Below are 19,483 nucleotides of genomic sequence, written 5' to 3' on the forward strand. Positions count from 1 at the left end.
ACACTGGTACATGAGCGATGTGCACCTGACAACCATTCAAGGACCATTCACCTACCTTGTCTTGGGCAGCGCTCGTGTGATTTAGTGTCAGGCTTTGATATCAGTGCCACATTGGTTTCAGGAGGGCTATTTCGAAAGTCTGATCCCACCAGACCAGTGGTAAGGTGGAGGTGTTTTTTCAATGGCTGCAGGGTGAGGACTGGTTTGGCGAAGGAGGAAAGTGGCCCCGGGTGATTAAAGGGCCACCCAGCTGAACCGTGCATTCTCAGAAGAGCAGACAGTCACAGCTGGGAGATGGTAGTGCTCTCTCAATGGTTCGAGCGCATCACGGGTGAGGCTTCCTGCCTGGCCCATTACGACAAGTGCAGCACCATCAACTCCCGGGAGATCCAGACCACCATGCGGCTGCTGCTGCCCGGGGAACTGGCCAAGTACATCATGGTGGAAGGGACAAAGGCAGTGACCTAGTACGCCAGCTCCAAGTAGACACCACAATGGAAATCACCAAACTACAGTAACCATGTGCATTCATGTGGCACTAATTGTGAAAACTGGCACTAATTGGTCTTCTGAGTTTAACCCCTTCCTTGCAGCATCTCCACATAGCAATGATGAAGTTCAATGTGATTTAGCATCCAGATAAGCTTTTGAGGCCTGTTGTATTAGTGGCACTGGACAGGACCAAGAAGGTATGACTCAGGCCATCCTCAACATCTTGCCGAGCCAGTGTAGAAACTGACACTCCTGTATATTCCACGGACTGTAGTCTCACAGCGCTGTGTTTGAAGGTGCCAGCGTCTGGGCTGAAAGCAGCACATCAGACGTCTGGCCAAAGCAGCCTCATCTCAGTAGCTCATAATTTGGGATGGGGAGGGAAGGTCATTTGGGCATGCACCCCGCAGTGTAGATTGTTTATGTGGTGAGCATTTGGTCACACGAACCTGGGTCATTAACTCACAGTTGCTCACAAGTCAATGACAGAAAGATTAGTGTTGTAGATGAGTTCTGACTCCTGTCTGTTGCTCATTTATACTGAAGAGAGAGGGTACCAAGTAGATCAAGATAACATGGATTGCTGTCTGCATAATAGGAGTATCTGGCAACTCACATTTGCCACATTTTGCATGTGGACTCGAAGGACATTCATAGAAACATAAAAACATAGAAGATAGGAGCAGGAGGAGGCTATTTGGCCCTTCGAGCCTGCTCCGCCATTCATTAAAATCATGGCTGATCATCCAACTCAATAGCCTAATCCTGCTTTTTCCCCATAACCTTTGATCCTATTTGCCCCATGTGCTATATCCAGCCGCCTCTTGAATGCATTCAATGTTTTGGCATCAACTACTTCCTGTGGTAATGAATTCCACAAGCTCACCATTCTTTGGCTGAAGAAATGTCTCCTCACCTCCATCCTAAATGGTCTACCCTGAATCCTCAGACTGTGACCCCTGGTTCTGGACTCCCCCACCATCAGGAATATCCTCCCTGCACCTATCCTGTCTAGCCCTAATAGAATTTTATAAGTCTCTATGAGATTCCCCTCTCATTCGTCTGAACTCCAGTGAAAACAATCCTAACCTAGTCAATCTCTCCTCATACATCAATTCTGCCATCCTTGGAATCAGCCTGGTAAACCTTCGCTGCACCCCCTCGAGAGCAAGAACATCCTTCCTGAGAAAAGGAGACCAAAACTGCACACAATATTCTAGATGTGGCCTCACCAAGGCCCTGTATAGTTGCAACAACACATCTCTGCTCCTGTACTCGAAATCTCTCGCAATGAAGGCCAACACATGCCATTTGCCTTCTTTACTGCCTGCTGCACCTGCATGCTTACCTTCAGTGACTGGTGCACAAGGACACCCAGATCCCACTGCACACTCCCCTCTCCCAATTCACAGCCATTCAGATAGTAATCTGTCTTCTTGTTTTTGCTTCCAAAGTGAATAACCTCATACTTATCCAAATTATACTGCATCTGACATTGACTTGCCGACTCACCAAGCCTGTCCAGATCATTCTGAAGGATCTCTGCATCCGCGTCACAGTTCACCCTCCCACCCAACTTGGTTTCATCTGCAAACTTTGAGATGATACATTTTGTTCCCTCATCCAAATCATTAATATATATTGTGAATAGCTGTTGTCCCAGCACCGATCCCTGTGGCACCCCACTAGTTACTGCCTGCCAATTTGAAAAGCACCCATTAATTCCTACTCTTTGTTTCCTCTCTGCCAACCAGTTTTCTATCCATCTCAATACACTTCCTCCAATCCCATGCGCTTTAAGCTTGCACAGTAACCTCTTGTGCAGGACTTTGTCAAACACTTTCTGAAAGTCCAAATATACCACATCTACTGGCTCCCCCTTGTCAACTCTACTAGTTACATCTTCAAAGAATTAACTGAATTCTTTGCTGGTGGTTGTGAAAGTCACAGCCTCAATCAATCTGTAGGTTGGAGTGCAAGGACACCAGTTTGGCTGAGAGGGCCAGAATCCAATACACTTAAGTTGGAAAAATGTTCACACTAATTGTTCAGCTTTTTAGATGTAACCAGGAAGTCACAAGTGCGGTTGCCAGACAGGATTGCCCGGTCCCTCACAGTAGGGGGTCATTGCATGGAAACCCTGGCAGATGACAGAGTGCACTGAGTTCCAGGACATATCACCCTTCTCCATGTGATAACACTTCTGTCCTTCCACACTCAACTTCACATTTTAATCATGCCTCCAACATGGGAGAACATCTCTGTCACTGTGTCACACAGACAACACTGAAAAGTAGATATCCCAAAACTCATTTGAACAACATGCCTTCTACAAGGTAACATGATGGGCACCACATTACTGATGTTGGAAATGAGGTGAAAATGACCAAGCACTTTTTTTATTCATTCGTGGGACATGGGCATCGCTGGCTGGCCAGCATTTATTGCCCATCTCTAGTTGCCCTTGAGAAGGTGGTGGTGAGCTGCCTCCTTGAATCGCTGCAGTCCATGTTCTGTGGGCTGACCCACAATGCCGTTAGGGAGGAAGTTCCAGGATTTTGACCCAGCAACTGCGAAGGAACAGCGATATATTTCCAAGTCAGAATGGTGAGTGGCTTGGAGGGGAACATGCAGGTGGTGTTGTTCCCATTTATCTGCTGCCCCTGTCCTTCTAGATGGAAGTGGTCGTGGGTTTGGAAGGTGCTGTCTAAGGATCTTTGGTGAATTGCTGCAGTGCATTTTGTAGATAGTACACACTGCTGCTACTGAGCGTCAGTGATGGAGGGATTGAATGTTTTGTAGATGTGGTGCCAGTCAAGCAGCTGCTTTGTCCTGGATGGTGTCTAGCTCCTCGAGTGTTGTTGAAGCTGCACCCATCCAGGCAAGTGGGGAATATTCCATCACACTCCTGACTTGTGCCTTGTAGAGAGTGGATGGACTTTGGGGAGTCAGGAGACGAGTTACTTGCCGCAGTATTCCGAGCCTCTGACCTGCTCCTGTAGCCATTGTGTTTATGTGGTGAGTCCAGTTGAGTTTCTGGTCAATGGTAACCCCAAGGATGTTGACAGTGGGGGATTCAGTGATGGTAACACCATTGAATGTCCAGGGGCGGTGGATAGAGTGTCTCTTATTGGTGATGGTCATTGCCTGGCATTTGTGTGGCACGAATGTCACTTGCCACTTGTCAGCCCAAACCTGGATATTGTCCAGATCTTGTTGCATTTGAAAATGGACTGCTTCAGTATCTGATGAGTCGCAAATGGTGCTGAACATTGTGCAATCATCAGCGAACATCCCCACTTCTAATCTATGACGGAGGGGAGGTCATTGATGAAGCAGCTGAAGTTGGGCCTCGGACATTACCCTGAGGGAGTTCTGCAGAGATGTCCTGGAGCTGAGATGACTGACCCTCCACAACCACAACCATCTTCCTATGTGCCAACCAGCGGACAGTTTCCTCCATGATACTCATTGATTCCAGTTTTGCTAGGGCTCCTTGATGTCACACTCAGTCGAATATGGCCTTGATGTCAATGGCTGTCACTCTCACCTCACCTCTGGAATTCAACTCTTTTGTCCCATGTTTGAACCAAGGTTGTAATGAGGTCAGGAGCTGAGTGACCCTGGCGAACTCAAACTGGGTGTCAGTGAGCAGGTTATTGCTGAGCAGGTGCTGCTTGACAGCGCTGTCGATGACCCCTTCCATCACTTTACTGATGATCGAGAGTAGACTGACGGGGCAGTAATTGGCCGGGTTGGATTTGTCCTGCTTTTTGTGTACTGGACATATCTGGGCAATTTTCCACATTGTTGAGCAGATGCCAGTGTTGTATCTGTGCTTGAAGAGCTCGGCTAGGGGAGCAGCAAGTTCTGGAGCACAAGTCTTCAGTACTATTGCCGGAATGTTATCAGGGCCCATTGCCTTTGCAGTATCCAGTGCCTCCAACTGTTTCTTGATATCACGTGGGGCAAATCAAATTGGCTGGAGACTGGCATCTGAGATGCTGGGGAGCACAGGAGGAGGCCGAGGTGGATCATCCACTCGACACTTCTGGCTGATATGTAACCAGGTTACAACAAACAAATGATCCTGAAATCCATATTAAGTGGAAAGAAGGACCATGGTATGTTACCTGAGTGACTGCAACACAGATCCTAATAAAAAGGAGGCAAATACTGGAGGAGATGTGGAATGGGTGATAGTCTATTTACAGTTGTGTACATTATATACATCTTGTGAACACCCTTCCTGACATTCCCGTGATTGTTGCTGTAGTTCAACCAACTGATTTCGGACTGCATCCAGAGGCTCTTCATCTGACTCAGACTCAGCAGATTCCTTGCCTCCAGCAGTCCACCGAGTGCTGGCGACCTTGGATATCCCTGCCTCTGCCAGCTGTGGATCTGAATGTGTGCTTTGCTCACCAGATTGTGATCCTGGGCCTGCTCTACATCTAACTGGTTGTCGCTGCCCTCATGGAGGATGTGGGGTGTGAGCACCGCGATGACTCTTCTATGGTGCTGTCCTCAGGGTCCTCATCCAAGGTGGTCTTGACACTGGAGCCGGGGTCCAGTTCGCCCTGAGGATGGCGGGCGTATGGCAGATGACATGGGTGAGAAAGTGGAGATTATTAGTACATGGCAATTGAGTAACACATGCAACTGTATATACTCAGAGTAGTGTTAACAGATGGATATCTGGTGCTGGATCCTTATGTGGGTGCTTGCTACCAACCTCACCATCACCGCAGGAATGATCAACATCACACTGGCCAGCATGACGGCTCTGTTTTCAAAATCACTCAGGCCTTTGAGGTCCGCCACACCATCCCAGGCCTGGGACCTCTTCCTTTTATAGTGCATGATCTTGTCCTTAGCGGCACGGTGGCACAGTGGTTAGCACTATTGCCTCACAGTGCCAAGGACCTGGGTCCAATTTCGACCTTGGGTCACTGTCTGTGTGGAGTTTGCACATTCTCCCCATGTCTGTGTGGGTTTCCTCCGGGTGCTCCGGTTTCCTCCCACAGTCCAAAGATGTGCGGGTTAGGTTGATTGGACATGATAAATTGCCCCTTAGTGTCAGGGGGATTAGGACTGTAAATATGTGGGGTTACAGGGATGGGACCTGGGTGAGATTGTCGTTGGTACAGGCTCGATGGGCCAAATGGTCTCCTTCTGCACTGTAGGGATTCTATATTGATCAGTGGAGAGGGCGAAAGCAAGACACGTGGCAGGGCAGATGAGAAGGAAGGCTGGCACTTGTGAGTAGTTATTGGAGCCATGGACAGAATGAAATGAGATGTGTTGAGGGGATGGAGCCAGTTGGCGGTGTGAGGGTGTGTGTGAGAGAGTGAGTGGCGATGTCCATTGAAATGGGAGTGAGTAAGATTCCAGTGATAGGCTTATCAGTGTGTGAGTCGAGAGTGCGGAGGTGGATTGACTTACCCTGGCAGAACAGATGAGATCATTCATCCTCTTTTTGCACCAGGAGGCTGATATCTTCTGGACAGTGTTGGCAGCCACCGCTGCTGCCACCGGCTCCCAAGCCAGATTCAATATATTGTTGCCCTTCCTGAGATCAGAACAGGGAGAGAGGACATCATGGCAGGTCTCCATGGCCTGGGTGAGGCATCACTTCTTTCCCTTTGGGGCCAAGCTCAATTGAGCCTTGATTATTCATTTACATATGGCAGCAGGCTGCCGATTTTGGCCCTCGCTCACCTAATGTTTTATGAGGGCAAACTCAGGGGCGGGCAGGAAGATGGTGGGCTGGGCATCCGCTCTAATTTAAATACATAACCCCCACTCCCACACACAATGTAAACACCCCAGCAGGGGCACATAAAACCCAGCTCTGTGTCTGTGGATATGTTCAAGGCTGAGTTAAACTGATTTTTGATAGACAAAGGATCGAATCAAAGATAATGGGAGCACAGGCAAGAAAGGACACAATCAGATCTTATTGAATAGTGGAGCAGGCTCGAGGGGCCAAATGGCCTCCACCTGCTTCTCTTTCTTATGTTCTTAAACAGTTAAGAATCAACTGCATTGGTCAGGAGTCTGAGTCACGGAGAGGCCAGACCAGGTGAGAAAGGCAGATTTCCTTCCCAAAGGACATTAGTGAGCCAGTTGGGTTTTCGTGTCAATCCAACTTTTACTAATGCAGGCCTCAGTATTACTCGTGCAGTAACATAACTACTCATCATTGAAACACAATTCAATTTTATAAACCCTACTTGCGAGTGATTGTTATAAAACAAACATTTGTAAAATCTCCCATCCATTTTGTTCATAACCAGTTAGTGCCTCATCAGACTCGTTGAGCCGGATTCTCTGACCTCACCTGCAGCTGGGATTTTCTGGTCCCGCTGCAGTGAATGCAGATTTAGCTGAGCGCCAGATTGTCCGTTCTCAGTGGCGGCAAGGCACCCGGCCGTTGTTTAGTCCTTCGGAGTGGTATATGGTTATGGGATAGTTGTGAGGAACTCCATTGAACAACATATACACTGAGAATATTGAAGCTGCTGAGGCAAGTCCACTAAAACCGATTCACATCGTAACAGGTGACCTATAGAACAAAGGACTTCTGCAAAGTGAGAAGGAATTCGAAGCAAAACTGAAGGTTATCATCGAACCCCTTCCTCAATCACTTGCCATGATAAACAAATCAAATGAACAATGTCTGATGGTCTCAAACCATAATTTCTCATGAGCCAGCAGGTTTGTACGGTGAGAGTAGAAGACAAATTAGTTCAACAGCAAAAAAATGACATAACTTGGAAGGCGGCCTGCCATTCACCAGTTGCGGGATATTTGGTCCTGCTGTTGTTAATGGGGTTTCCTGTTCAATGCACTCCTCACTGCTTTGAAACCTGTGGTGGGGAGGGGTCTGCCGTCAGCGAGACTGGAACATCCCATCGGCGTGAACGGCCAGAAATCTCCAGCCAGAGCTTCTGACTCAGAAACAGGGGCATTACCCACTGCACCTCAAAACCTGCTTGATATTAACTGTCCTCCAAAATGGCCCAGAAAATCGTCTCAAGGGCAACTCGGACTAGACTATAAGTTTTGGCGTTTCCAGGGTTGCCCACATCCCATTTTTGAATAGTTTTTAAAAAGTTCTTTAATTTAAATCATAATTTCAGAATATAAATGAGTACAAGAATAAATGACGATCGTGCCCAAGTTCTCTGCAGATCATACACTATCTACTGTGACATACTATCAGCCCTAGCCATTTGGTCTCTTAGATCAGTGGGATTGAGTCCATGATAGATCTGTACAATTCTTAATGGTGGAGGGAACACATTTAATAGACTGGAAGGCTTATTTGATGTTCACTGCTTTTTAAAATGTGTTCAGTTGAGCATTGCTGGTTGATTGCTAGTTACAGTTTTTTAAAATAGGCATAGAGCTATAAAGCAAACAATTCTGTCAGATATCATGACGCTGGTATTTATAGGGTGGGAGCAGGAAGGGGGTATAGAGTCTGGGATATCTGAGAGGAAAGGGTTCCTGGAGGTCGTGTCAAATTTAATAGCAGGACATGGTGTAAAATGTTAGACTCCCCATATCCTGGCCAGCAGCCAACTAGAGAGAGCGGTCGTCAGAGGCGGAGGCTCGGAGGCCAAGGCTGAGGCTGGGGAGTGTAAAGGGGGGAAGGGTGAGATCGGATGGGTGTGGCGGGGGAGGGAGAATCATTGAGAGATCGACTGGGGGTTCTTATTTTTAATTTTTAATCCTTTCTTATCACCTGGCCTTCCTGAGGGGTTATAATTCCCCCATACGTCTGTGAAAATTTGAACATTAAGAGATTATAAGCTGGAAAATATTATGACTGAATATTTATTCAAAATATTAATAATTATTTAAACCACATTGGAAGCATAGAGCGGAACTTTCCCAGAAATCGGCAAAGGCTGATGTAGGGTGGGAAAAGTGGCGTTGAAGCCGCTGACAGCAATGGCAGCTTTTTCCGTCATGTGGTCCCACACTTAGAGTAAAAGACTTAAAGAAAGTGGCAGGTCCGCGATGTAACACTGGCGGGGCAACCCCTGATTCGCCCACTCTGCCAGCAACATTTAGTCCTTCAAAGATCGAGGTGCCCTTATTAAAGGTTGCCCCAGCACGAAGGAGTTCACCTGGAATCACCCCCCACACTCCCCACCCCCTCCCTCCTTCCCCCCACCTGCTTCCCCTCTGCACCTCCCTCCTTGGTACTGCCCAGGTGCAATCTTTTCCCTCCCTGAGTGCTGCACTCACATGAGCTCCCCTGAGAGGTCGATTTGGGACTTCTCATAAGATTTTCTGTTCCCATCACGAGGGGTCACGGGCTCAAGGTGAGAGGGGCGAGGTATAACTCAGATATCAGAGGGATGTTTTTTACACAGAGGGTGGTGGGGGCCTGGAATGTGCTGCCAAGTAGGGTGGTGGAGGCAGACACGCTGACATCGTTTAAGACTTACGTGGATTGTCACATGAGCAGCCTGGGAATGGAGGGATACAAACGATTGGTCTAGTTGGACCAAGGAGCGGCACAGGCTTGGAGGGCCGAAGGGCCTGTTTCCTGTGCTGTACTGTTCTTTGTTCTTTGAATATGGGAAGGGAAAATTCCAGCCAAATTCCAGCCGGAAATCCCTGCAGGCGGCAGGGTAGCACAGTTGCCTCACAGCTCCAGGGACCCAGGTTCAATTTCAGCCTTGGGTCACTGTCTGTGTGGAGTCTGCACATTCTCCCCGTGCCTGTGTGGGTGCTCTGGTTTCCTCCCACACTCCCAAGATGTGTAGGTTAGGGGAATTAATCATGGTAAATGTGTGATGTTACTTGGTAAGGGTTGGGGAGAGGCCCTGGGTGAGATGCTCTGTCAGAGAGTTGGCACAGAATTGATAGGTTGAATGGCCTCTTCTGCACCGTACGGATTTTATGATTCTATGAAGAAAGTATTTGTAAAACTTTTATCTCAGTTTTCTGTAAAACAAGCATAAAAAACATATGGAAGCAGCAAAGCAGCCACTCTGCTATCCATACTTGTCCAAATGAGTGATTTCATGCTTTTAAATCATGACTTCACACATTTCACACCTGCTTTATGCTGCCCGCTTATTGGCCTCTTTGTTTGCAGTCCATTTGTGTACGATAAGCAACAGTTGTCAGGACATTGCAGCTCCAAGTGGTGCTCTATTACAAGGTCTGACATTAGCCTTCTACTGCCTGATGATGATGCTACCTAAAATTAGCTTTCTTGCTGCTTTGCAATGATAGCAATAAAAGACCCAATCTGAATGGTACGTCCATAGAAAAAGAAACAGGATGACTGAAAGGAGTATGTTGCTTTAACCAGCGATTTGTACTTCTTTATGGTAAGCTTTTCTCTGATTTACCAGAATTTACTGATTACAGTGTCAGTTCGCTTAGAGCACCAAAGAAAAGCTTGTTCAATGAAATTGAAATTAAATCGAGTATTGCACTTCTGGGTGTCACTTGACAATGTTCTCTCCTTCTTCATTTGACAAGTTTTCATGGTAAATGCGTACATTTCTGGACTGTTTTTCATGTTTCTTTTATAGCATATAAAGAAATTAGTTCAGCTCTCTGTCATACCGTACTTGATTCACATTGCATTTGGATTGGTTGGAATTTAGGGAACAGTAAAGTTAAACCACCATTTCATAGTCAGATTCTGTCTTTTATCAATTCCTTCCGACTTAATCTATGAACCAAATAACCTGGCTGAATGGTGTAGTATTCCTATCGTGATTTGATGAATCAGTTGGAGATAACCTTTAGATAATGTTTTAGATTTAGATTTAGTTTGAAATAGAATGCCCTTTGAACATTATTTTGACTGATGTTTGCATATGGATCATGAATTAGTTGTAAAAATGTTAATAAGCTGTTTGCAGAAATTGAAAAACTGTTAGCAACATTTCCTGTTTGCGGTGCTGTAGTATTTGAATATTGGGATTTAATCATTTTTTTTTGTACGAGCTATAACTTCTGCTCACTGACATATCTCCCATGTCTTTATGTACTGAGGTTGGTCGATTTTATTTTTGGTATTCTTAACCGAAGACAAGAGTCACGGAAGGAACCCAGCTGATACTGTCCTTCAAAACATAAAACTGTGTTCTTTTGAATATGTGAGCTTTGTATCATGTACATTTGGAGCAATTATTGAGGGATGAATAGAAACAGGATAGTTAATTATTGCAACGGAGCTAGGGTGCTTCACAATGTGACAGGTGAGTGTCATAATATTTGATTTTATTTACTCTCGCAATGTGATTTCAGTATGATAATGTCCAATGGCTTATCTGCGAGAGGGGTGCTAAAGTAAGGGAATTGGTATGGCTTGGCCAATTTATAATGATGAAATCTTACCAGACTGTGCTGGAACCATTTTAATTACATAAGCAGAGCAAATAATCTTTTATTTAAATGAGGGATCCCTTGTCATTCAGTTTAGTACTTGGCATTATTGAAAAGATATTTAACCCAAGTATATGAGCTACTGCAAAGTTCCGGGACGGAATTTTTTCAAAAACATTCTAAGTGTAAAATGGTCGACAAAATGGGAGGTTTTCTCGCCCACTTCTTCAGTGAGGTAGGTGATGGTAATTTACAGCGCTCTATGAATCTTGCCAGTGTTGGGAGGGTTGGAATCTCAGCTCGCTGGGAAGTCGGCTGCTGAGCTCTAGGGGCGCCATTGTGCAGGTGCCCCGATCTCCCAGTATACTGTGTACAACGTGTACACAGCACACTGAGAGATCTGTCGCCCCACTCCCCCACCCCCCAACACGCAGACGCCACCCTCACCACAAACCCCCCCACCCCACAAAGGACCCAATTTTTCGCTTCTCGCCCTTGAAGTTTATTGAGAGAATGCAAGGCAATTGACAAATATCAATAATTGTTACTAATGTAACTGGTTAATTGGAGTGACTAGAAAAATAAAAATCCATTTTAAAATAGTTGCTTAGTTTTTGGAGTTGAAATTCCTGCTAGTTAAATAGCGTCGCTTTCAGTTTTACTGCAAACTACTCTAACTTGGGATAATATATTACATCCAAGGCAGTGAACAGATATAATTTGTTGTTGTTGAACCCGTAAGAAATGTCATGGGTATTTAGATGTTGCTTTCACCATGATTTTAGCACCATATCAGCTTTAACGGGTACCATGGAATTATAAAGCCAGCCATGTGATCTCCAGTCAGTAAATGCTGGAAGTACTCAAGATTTAATCAAGTAGATTAGGCATGGATTGGTTAAAGGCTTAACTTGACTGAACTCTTTGATGAGATAACAGAAGGTTGATCAAGATGCTGCAGTAGACGTTGTATATTTGGCCTTTTGGAAGGCATTTGACAAAGAGTTGCACAAGAGGCTGATTAAGAAATTGTGAGCTCACAGAGACAAAGGTAAAGTAGGAATATGGAATTGGCTCAGTGACAGGAAGCAGACGCTGGTGGTGGGTGAATGTTTTTCAGATTGGGAGATCGTTATATTGATTATCCCCAATAATTGCATTTCGGTCCATAGCTCTTTTTAATTCTGCATAGAATTCTGCATAATTCTGATAGGATATCAAGCACAGAAATAGGCCATCTTGAGTCCAAGAGTCCATGCCAGTGTTTACGCTCCACTCTTATCTTTTCTTATCTAAATCAAATGTGGTAACCATCTATTCCCTTGTCACTCATATCATTGTCTAGCTTCCCCTTAAATACAGTTATACCACTTGCTTCAGCAACATTCTGTGGAGCAACCATACCTTCATCCAACTCCTTTATATAAATTGTAAAAAGTTGAGGCCCCAGCACTGATTACTGTGGCACTCCACTCATTACAACCTGCCAACCAGTAAATAACCCATTTATGTCCACTCTCTGCTTCCTGTTAACTAGCCAATCTTCGACCCATGTCAATATGTTACTCCCTACACCATGAGCTTTTATTTTCCACAATAATCTTTGGTGTGACTGTGTTATATTGATGGCTTCTGGTTATTTTCTTCCCCACAAGATGAAACATTCTTTCTCTAACCATTCTATCAAAATGAAATTTGTAAACAAAACTGGGCCCACTTTTACCATTGCACGAAAACATGGTAAAGTCGGGCGTGAGGTAATTAGCACGATCTGCGTCCGCGCAGATGCTCTCTTTACCAAGGCCCGAAAATGGCCACGATCTGAACCGCACCCGAAATGGGCGCAACAGCGATTTAAATGCATTTTCATGCATTTAAATTGAATTAATTGGCTTCCCACCCAACTTTACCAACATTTCCCCCTTTACCATTGCGTTCGCCCGCCCAGATTCGGCACGAAACAGACATGCTCGGCAAAGGTCTGTTGCGGAACTCCAGCTTCTGAAGAGGTAAGTTCAGAGCTTCCAACTAACTCAGATCGGTGGTGGAGGGGGGAGGGGAGGGGGGAGGAAGGAGGGGAGGCGGGCCAGATCATTCTCTGGTGAGCGGGGGGGAGGAGGGAGGCCCGATCATTCTCTGGTGGGGGGAGGGAGGTGAGTCAGATGTATCTCTGGTGGTGGTGGGGTGGGTTGGGGAGGCCCGATCATTCTCTGGTGGGGGAGGGAGGAGGAGGCCAGATCATTCTCTGGTGGGTGGGGGGAGAGGAGGGAGGCTCGATCATTCTCTGGTGGGGGGGAGGGAGGAGGAGGACAGATCATTCTCTGGTGGGGGCGCAGGGAGGATGGAGGCCAGATAATTCTTGGTCGGGAGGGGGCATGGGCAGGGGGGGACCGCAGCCACTCTGCGGTGACTGATGGGGGAAAGGGGGGACCGCTGCCACTCTGCGGGTGATCAGTGGGGGGGAAAGGGGGGGGCAGAGGGTCGCGATTGGTCTGGGTAATGGGGGGGCAGGGGGGTGGATAAGGGGGACAGTTATGTTGTGGAGGGGGGGCGATGTCTGTGGGGGCCATCACTCCTGCTTTTCGCTCCTGGGACGCTTTATCCGCTTTTTGCGGCCCAGGAGCGATGTGACAGGGCCGCATTTTTCAATGTTTTTTCACTGCGCACACGCAGTTCAAAGCTCTGATCGGAGCAGCACAATAAGCCCCGCCCACAGCGTGATTCAGACCCACGATTTCTTTTTCAGGCTAAGTGCGTATGGGGGTGCCTGAGAACAGTTTTCCAACTCGGATCTGAATTGCGCCCAGATTTTCACACACTTAGAATGAAAATGGTAAAATCGGGCCCACTAGGCCCTAATGTATGAAACAGGATTATAAAGTTTGCAGATGATACAAAACCTGGCAATGTGTCTCTGTTTTCTCTCTGAAGGAGCAATTCACCGAGAATCATTTCCTCCACTTTCCTCCCATAACCCCGCACATTCTTCCTTTTCAGATAATGATCTAATTCTTGAACCTGCTCCCACCACACTCTCAAGCAGTGCATTTCAGATCCTAATCATTTGCTGTGTTAAAACTTTTCCCCTCAAGTTGCCATTGCTTCCTTTGCCAATCATCTTAAATAGGTGCCCTCTGTTCCCAATCCTTCCACCAATGGGAACAATGGCTCCCCAGAAGAGACTGCATTCAATACAGTGCCACAGAACTGACTTGTGAGAAAAGTTATAGCTTATGGGATAAAAGGGGCAGTACCAATGTGGATGCAAAATTGGTTGAATAATAGGAAACAGTAATGGTCAGTGGATATTTTTAAGGTTGGAGGAAGGTTTGTAGTGGAGTTCCCAGGGTCGGTATTGGGACCTTTGCTTTTCCTGATATATATTAAAGATCTAGATCTTGGTGTGCAGGGGACAGGTTCAAAGTTTGCGGATGATACAAAATGTGAGGAGGACAGTGTAGAACTTCAAAAGGACATAGACATCTTGGTGGAGTGGGCAGATAGGTGGCAGATGAAGTTCAATTTGGAGAAGTGTGAGGTGATGCATTTTAGCAGGAAGAACATGGAGAGACAATAAAATAAGGGGTAAAATTCTTAAAGGGGTGCAGGAGCAGAGAGACCTGGGTGTAAATGCACATGTCATTTAAGGTGGCAGGACAGGTGGAGAGCAGTTAATAAAGCAAATAGGCTTTATTAATAGAGGCATAGAGTACAAGAGCAAGGAAGTTATAATGAACTTATACAATACACTAGTTAGACCTCAGCTGGAATATTGTGCACAGTTCTGGGTGCCACACGATAGAAAAGATGTGAACGCATTGGGGAGAGTGCAGAAGAGGTTCACAAAAATGGTTACAGCGATGAGAAACTTCAGTTATGAGGGTAGGTTGGAGAGGATGGGACTGTTCTCCTTGGAGAGAAGAAGGCTAAGAGGAGATTTGATAGAGATGCTCAAAATTATCAGGGGGCTGGATAAAGTAGATACTGAGAAACTGTTCCCCCTCAGAAAGGGATCAATAATGAGATGGCACAGATTTAAAGTAATTTGCAAAAGAAGTAAATTTGATGTGAGAAAATACTTTTTACACAACGGTGGTTTGGTTCTGGAATGCACTGCCTGGAAGAGTGGTGGAGGCAGATTGAATCGAGACATTCAAGAGGGCATTAGATAACTACTTGAATAGGAACTATGCAATGGGTATGGGGAAAAGACAGGAGAATGCTGTTAAGGCACAGCAGATGGTATGCGTTGAGCTGCTGTAATCCCAAAGGGAAACTTGAAACAGCTGCCAGAATGGTTTTGTAATTTGTGTATTGTGTGGAGGTTTGACTCTCAGTCTAATTGTGATGATTGTTATAATTCAGGTCAGAAATACCAAAGTGTTTTATGAAGTCCGCCTGGATCATAAGTTTTGCCGTTTGAATTTGGCGAAGGTAAGCATGAGATGTTTCACTTCAGGTACGATCCAAATGACCTACTAGGCAGTTTTATCAAATAAGGTTTATTCCAGAATACAGTTAACACGTATAGAAAGAAAATTAGCAATAACCATTACCAATTACAAATAAGAAAAATAAACAACCATGATATTATATATACATTAACAGCTAAATACCATTCCAAACAAACAAATCCCATAAACAAAACCCTTGCTACAGGTTTAGCACAGAAAATACAAGTGCTCACCTGATGCTGGAACTTTGGTTGAATGCTGCAGTTCTCTTGATAAACACAGACAAGCTTGAAGTCAGAACAGCTTTCCAAAATACCAGCGAGAGAGAGAGACTAGATACGAGCTAGCAAACCACACACAGCAGAATTTTCACTCCAGGAAGGCCAGGAAACCTGCTTCCAGCTAGCCAGCAGGATTTACAGTACCAGGGGGAGAGAGAGAGAAAAACACTGCTTTTCAGTCTGATATCCAAACACCTTCTAAACTAAAACAGCAGCTCCAAACTGAAAATGAAAGAGCTCTTGTCACCTGATCTGTCAATCATTCTTCCCCCTAACAATACAAGGTCATAAAAAAAGTCCAGAAATCTCTGAGGCCCAGAGTAAAAATAAACAAAACCTCATTTTAGTCATTGAAACAGAAATAAAAGGACTTTTAGCAGGTAGCCGGTGCCACAATGAAACCAAAAGGTCTGTTTACAAACTGCAGAAAACATGGTTTTGAAAAAAAATACATTTCTTAAAGGCACACTAACATCACATGATTTTATATTAAAGTTAAGTATTTATTAAAAATAAAGTAAAAAAAACACTTTAAACACTAGGATATCTTTACATAGTTAACAGTACTTTCTAAACATTTCCAAAAAACTCTCGGCTTAAAAATAACTCAGAACTAAATCTCCCTTTTAGAACACAGAACATAGAAAAAATACAGCACAAACAGGCCCTTCGGCCCACAAGTTGTGCCGATCATGTCCCCACCTACCTAGGCTACCTATAACCCTCAATCCTATTAAGTTCCATGTACTCATCCAGAAGTCTCTTGAAAGACCCTATCGAGTTTGCCTCCACCACCACTGACGGCAGCTGATTCCACTCACCCACCACCCTCTGAGTGAAAACCTTACCCCTGACATCTTCTCTATACCTACTCCGCAGCACCTTAAACCTGTGTCCTCTCGTAGCAGCCATTTCAGCCCTGGGAAAAAGCCTCCGAGAATCCACCCGATCTATACCTCTCAACATCTTGTACACCTCTATCAGGTCACCTCTCATCCTTCGTCTCTCCAAGGAGAAAAGACCGAGCTCCCTCAACCTATCCTCACAAGGCATGCCAACCAATCCAGGCAACATCCTTGTAAATCTTCTCTGCACCCTTTCAATCATTTCCACATCCCTCCTGTAATGAGGCGACCAGAACTGAGCACAGTACTTTACGTGGGGTCTGACGAGGGTCTTATAAAGCTGCATCATCATCTCCCGACTCCTAAACTCAATCCCTCGATTGATGAAGGCCAGCACACCATATGCCTTCTTAACCACCTCCTCTACCTGTGAGGCCGATTTAAGAGACCTATGGACCCGGACCCCAAGGTCCTTCTGATCCTCTACACTGCGAAGAGTCTTACCCTTGATATTATTCTCCTTCATCCCATTTGACCTGCCAAAATGGACCACTACCCATTTATCTGGGTTGAAGTCCATCTGCCACTTCTCCGCCCAGTCTTGCATCCTATCTATGTCACGCTGCAGCTTCTGACATCCCTCCGAACTATCCACAACACCACCAACCTTTGTGTCGTCGGCAAACTTACCAACTCATCCCTCCACTTCCTCATCCAGGTCATTTATGAAAATGACAAACAGCAAGGGTCCCAGAACAGATCCCTGGGGCACTCCACTGGTGACTGACCTCCATTCAGAAAAAGACCCATCTACAACCACTCTCTGCCTTCTGCAGGCAAGCCAGTTCTGGATCCACAAGGCAACAGCCCCTTGGATTCCATGCCCTCTCACTTTCTCGAGAAGTCTTGCATGGGGGACCTTATCGAACGCCTTGCTGAAGTCCATGTAAACCACATCTACCGCTTTTCCTTTGTCAATGTGTTTAGTCACATTTTCAAAGAACTCCACCAGGCTTGTAAGGCATGATTTGCCTTTGACAAAGCTGTGCTGACTACTTTTGAGCATACTAAACTTCTCTAAATGTTCATAAATCTGGTCCCTCAGGATCTTCTCCATCAACTTACCAACCACTGAGGTTAGACTCACCGGTCAGTAATTTCCTGGGTTATCCCTATTCCCTTTCTTGAATATAGGAACCACATCCGCAATCCTCCAGTCCTCCGGAACCTCTCCCGTCTCCATCGACGATGCAAAGATCATCACCAGAGGCTCTGCAATCTCTTCTCTCGCCTCCCACAGTAACCTGGGGTACATCCCATCCGGTCCCAGCGACTTATCTATCTTGATGCGATTCAAAATTTCCAACACATCCTCTTTCTTAATGTCCACATACTCAATCTTTTCAGTCCACCTCAATCCTGTAGTACAACCACCCAGGTCTTTTTCCACCGTGAATACCGAGGTAAAATATTCATTAAGCACCTCTTCTATTTCTTCCGGTTCTGTACAGACTTTCTCACCTTCACATTTTATAGGTCCTCTTCCTTCACATCTCATCCTTTTACTCTTCACATATTTATAGAACGCCTTAGGGTTCTCCTTAATCTTACCTGCCAAGGCCGTCTGGTTCTTCTAATTTCTTTCTTAAGTCCCTTCCTACAAGCTATATACTCATCTAGATCCCTATCATTGCCTCTGAAGCCTCAAGCTCTCTGAACCTTTCGTACGCTTTCCTTTTCTTTTTGACTAGGTTCAGCACAGCTTTCGTGCACCACGGTTCCCGTAACCTACCAAAACCTCCCTGTCTCATCGGAACGTTGTCATGCAGAACTCCAGACAAACATTCCTTGAAAATCTGCCACCTTACTTCGGTACTTTTCCTCGAGAATACCTCCTTCCAATTTATTTCCCCTTACTCCAGATAAACACTTTCCTAGCTTGCCTGATCCTATCTCTTTCCAATGCTAGTATAAGGGAGATAGAGTTATGATCACTATCCCCAAGATGCTCCCCCACTGAGAGATCCGACACCTGTCCAGGCTCATTAGCCAGTACCAGATTGAGTACAGCCTCTCCTCTTGTAGGCTTATCCACATGCTGTGTCAGGAAACTCTCCTGAACACACCTAACAAACTCCTCCCCATCTAAACCCCTTACCCGAGGGTTATTCCAATCGATGTTTGGGAAATTAAAGTCTCCCATCACGACAACCCTGTTATTACTACATCTCTCCAGGATCTGTTTCCCTGTCTGCTCCTCAACATCCCTGTTACTATTGGGCGGCCTGTAGAAAACACCCAGCAAAGTTATCGACCCCTTCCCACTCCGAACTTCCACCCGCAGAGACTCTGTAGACAATCCCTCCACGGCTTCCACCTTCTCTACAGCTTGTGACACTATCCCTGATCAGCAGTGCCACTCTCCCCCCTCTTTTGTCTCCCTCTCTGTCCTTTCTGAAAGATCTGAAACCCGGCACCGGAAGTATCCAGTCCTGTCCCTGTCCCCAAGTCTCCGTAATGGCCACCACATCACACTTCCAAGCATCGATCCACACTCTAAGCTCATCCACTTTATTCACTACACTCCTGGTGTTAAAATAGACACATCTCAAACCTTTGGTCTGAGCTCTCCCCTTCTCCATCACCCGTCTATTCTCCCTCTTACACTGTGTACAATCCTTCTCTAATTGCGGGCTAACCTCCTCGCTCTCAGTCACCTCATCACGATTCTCTCCCCCCAACCTTTCTAGTTTAAAGTCTCCCCAGTAGCCTTAGCCAACCTTCCTGCCAGGATATTGGTCCCCCTGGGATTCAAGTGCCACCCGTCTTTTTGGTACAGGTCACACCTTCCCCTAAAGAGGTCCCAATGATCCAGGAACCTGAATCCCTGCCCCCTGCTCCAGTCCCTCAGCCACGCATTCATCCTCCACCTCATTCCATTCCTGCTCTCACTTTCCCGTGGCACAGGCAGCAATCCTGAGATTACTACCTTTGCGTTCCTCCTTCCCAACTGTCTACCTAACTCCCTATATTCTCTTTTCAT

The 19,483-nt window shown here is 45.9% G+C and overlaps 1 protein-coding gene across 7 annotated transcripts in view; it reads left to right on the forward strand.

Moving 5' to 3' along the window:
* The first annotated feature begins 9,687 nt into the window (after positions 1-9,687).
* Positions 9,688-19,483, forward strand: part of mypn (myopalladin) — a 268,796-nt gene continuing 259,000 nt past the window's right edge. For 2 of the 7 annotated variants that reach the window (XM_078223665.1, XM_078223673.1), the window contains exon 1: positions 9,688-9,851. The gene's annotated coding sequence lies outside the window, so the exon portion shown is untranslated. Of the gene's footprint in view, positions 9,852-15,225; positions 15,295-19,483 lie in introns of all 7 variants that reach the window. The other 5 variants (XM_078223670.1, XM_078223674.1, XM_078223667.1 and 2 more) reach the window with 4 other exon arrangements.

Source organism: Mustelus asterias, chromosome 11 (assembly GCF_964213995.1).
Source record: "Mustelus asterias chromosome 11, sMusAst1.hap1.1, whole genome shotgun sequence".
In the NCBI taxonomy this organism is placed as follows: domain Eukaryota; kingdom Metazoa; phylum Chordata; class Chondrichthyes; order Carcharhiniformes; family Triakidae; genus Mustelus; species Mustelus asterias.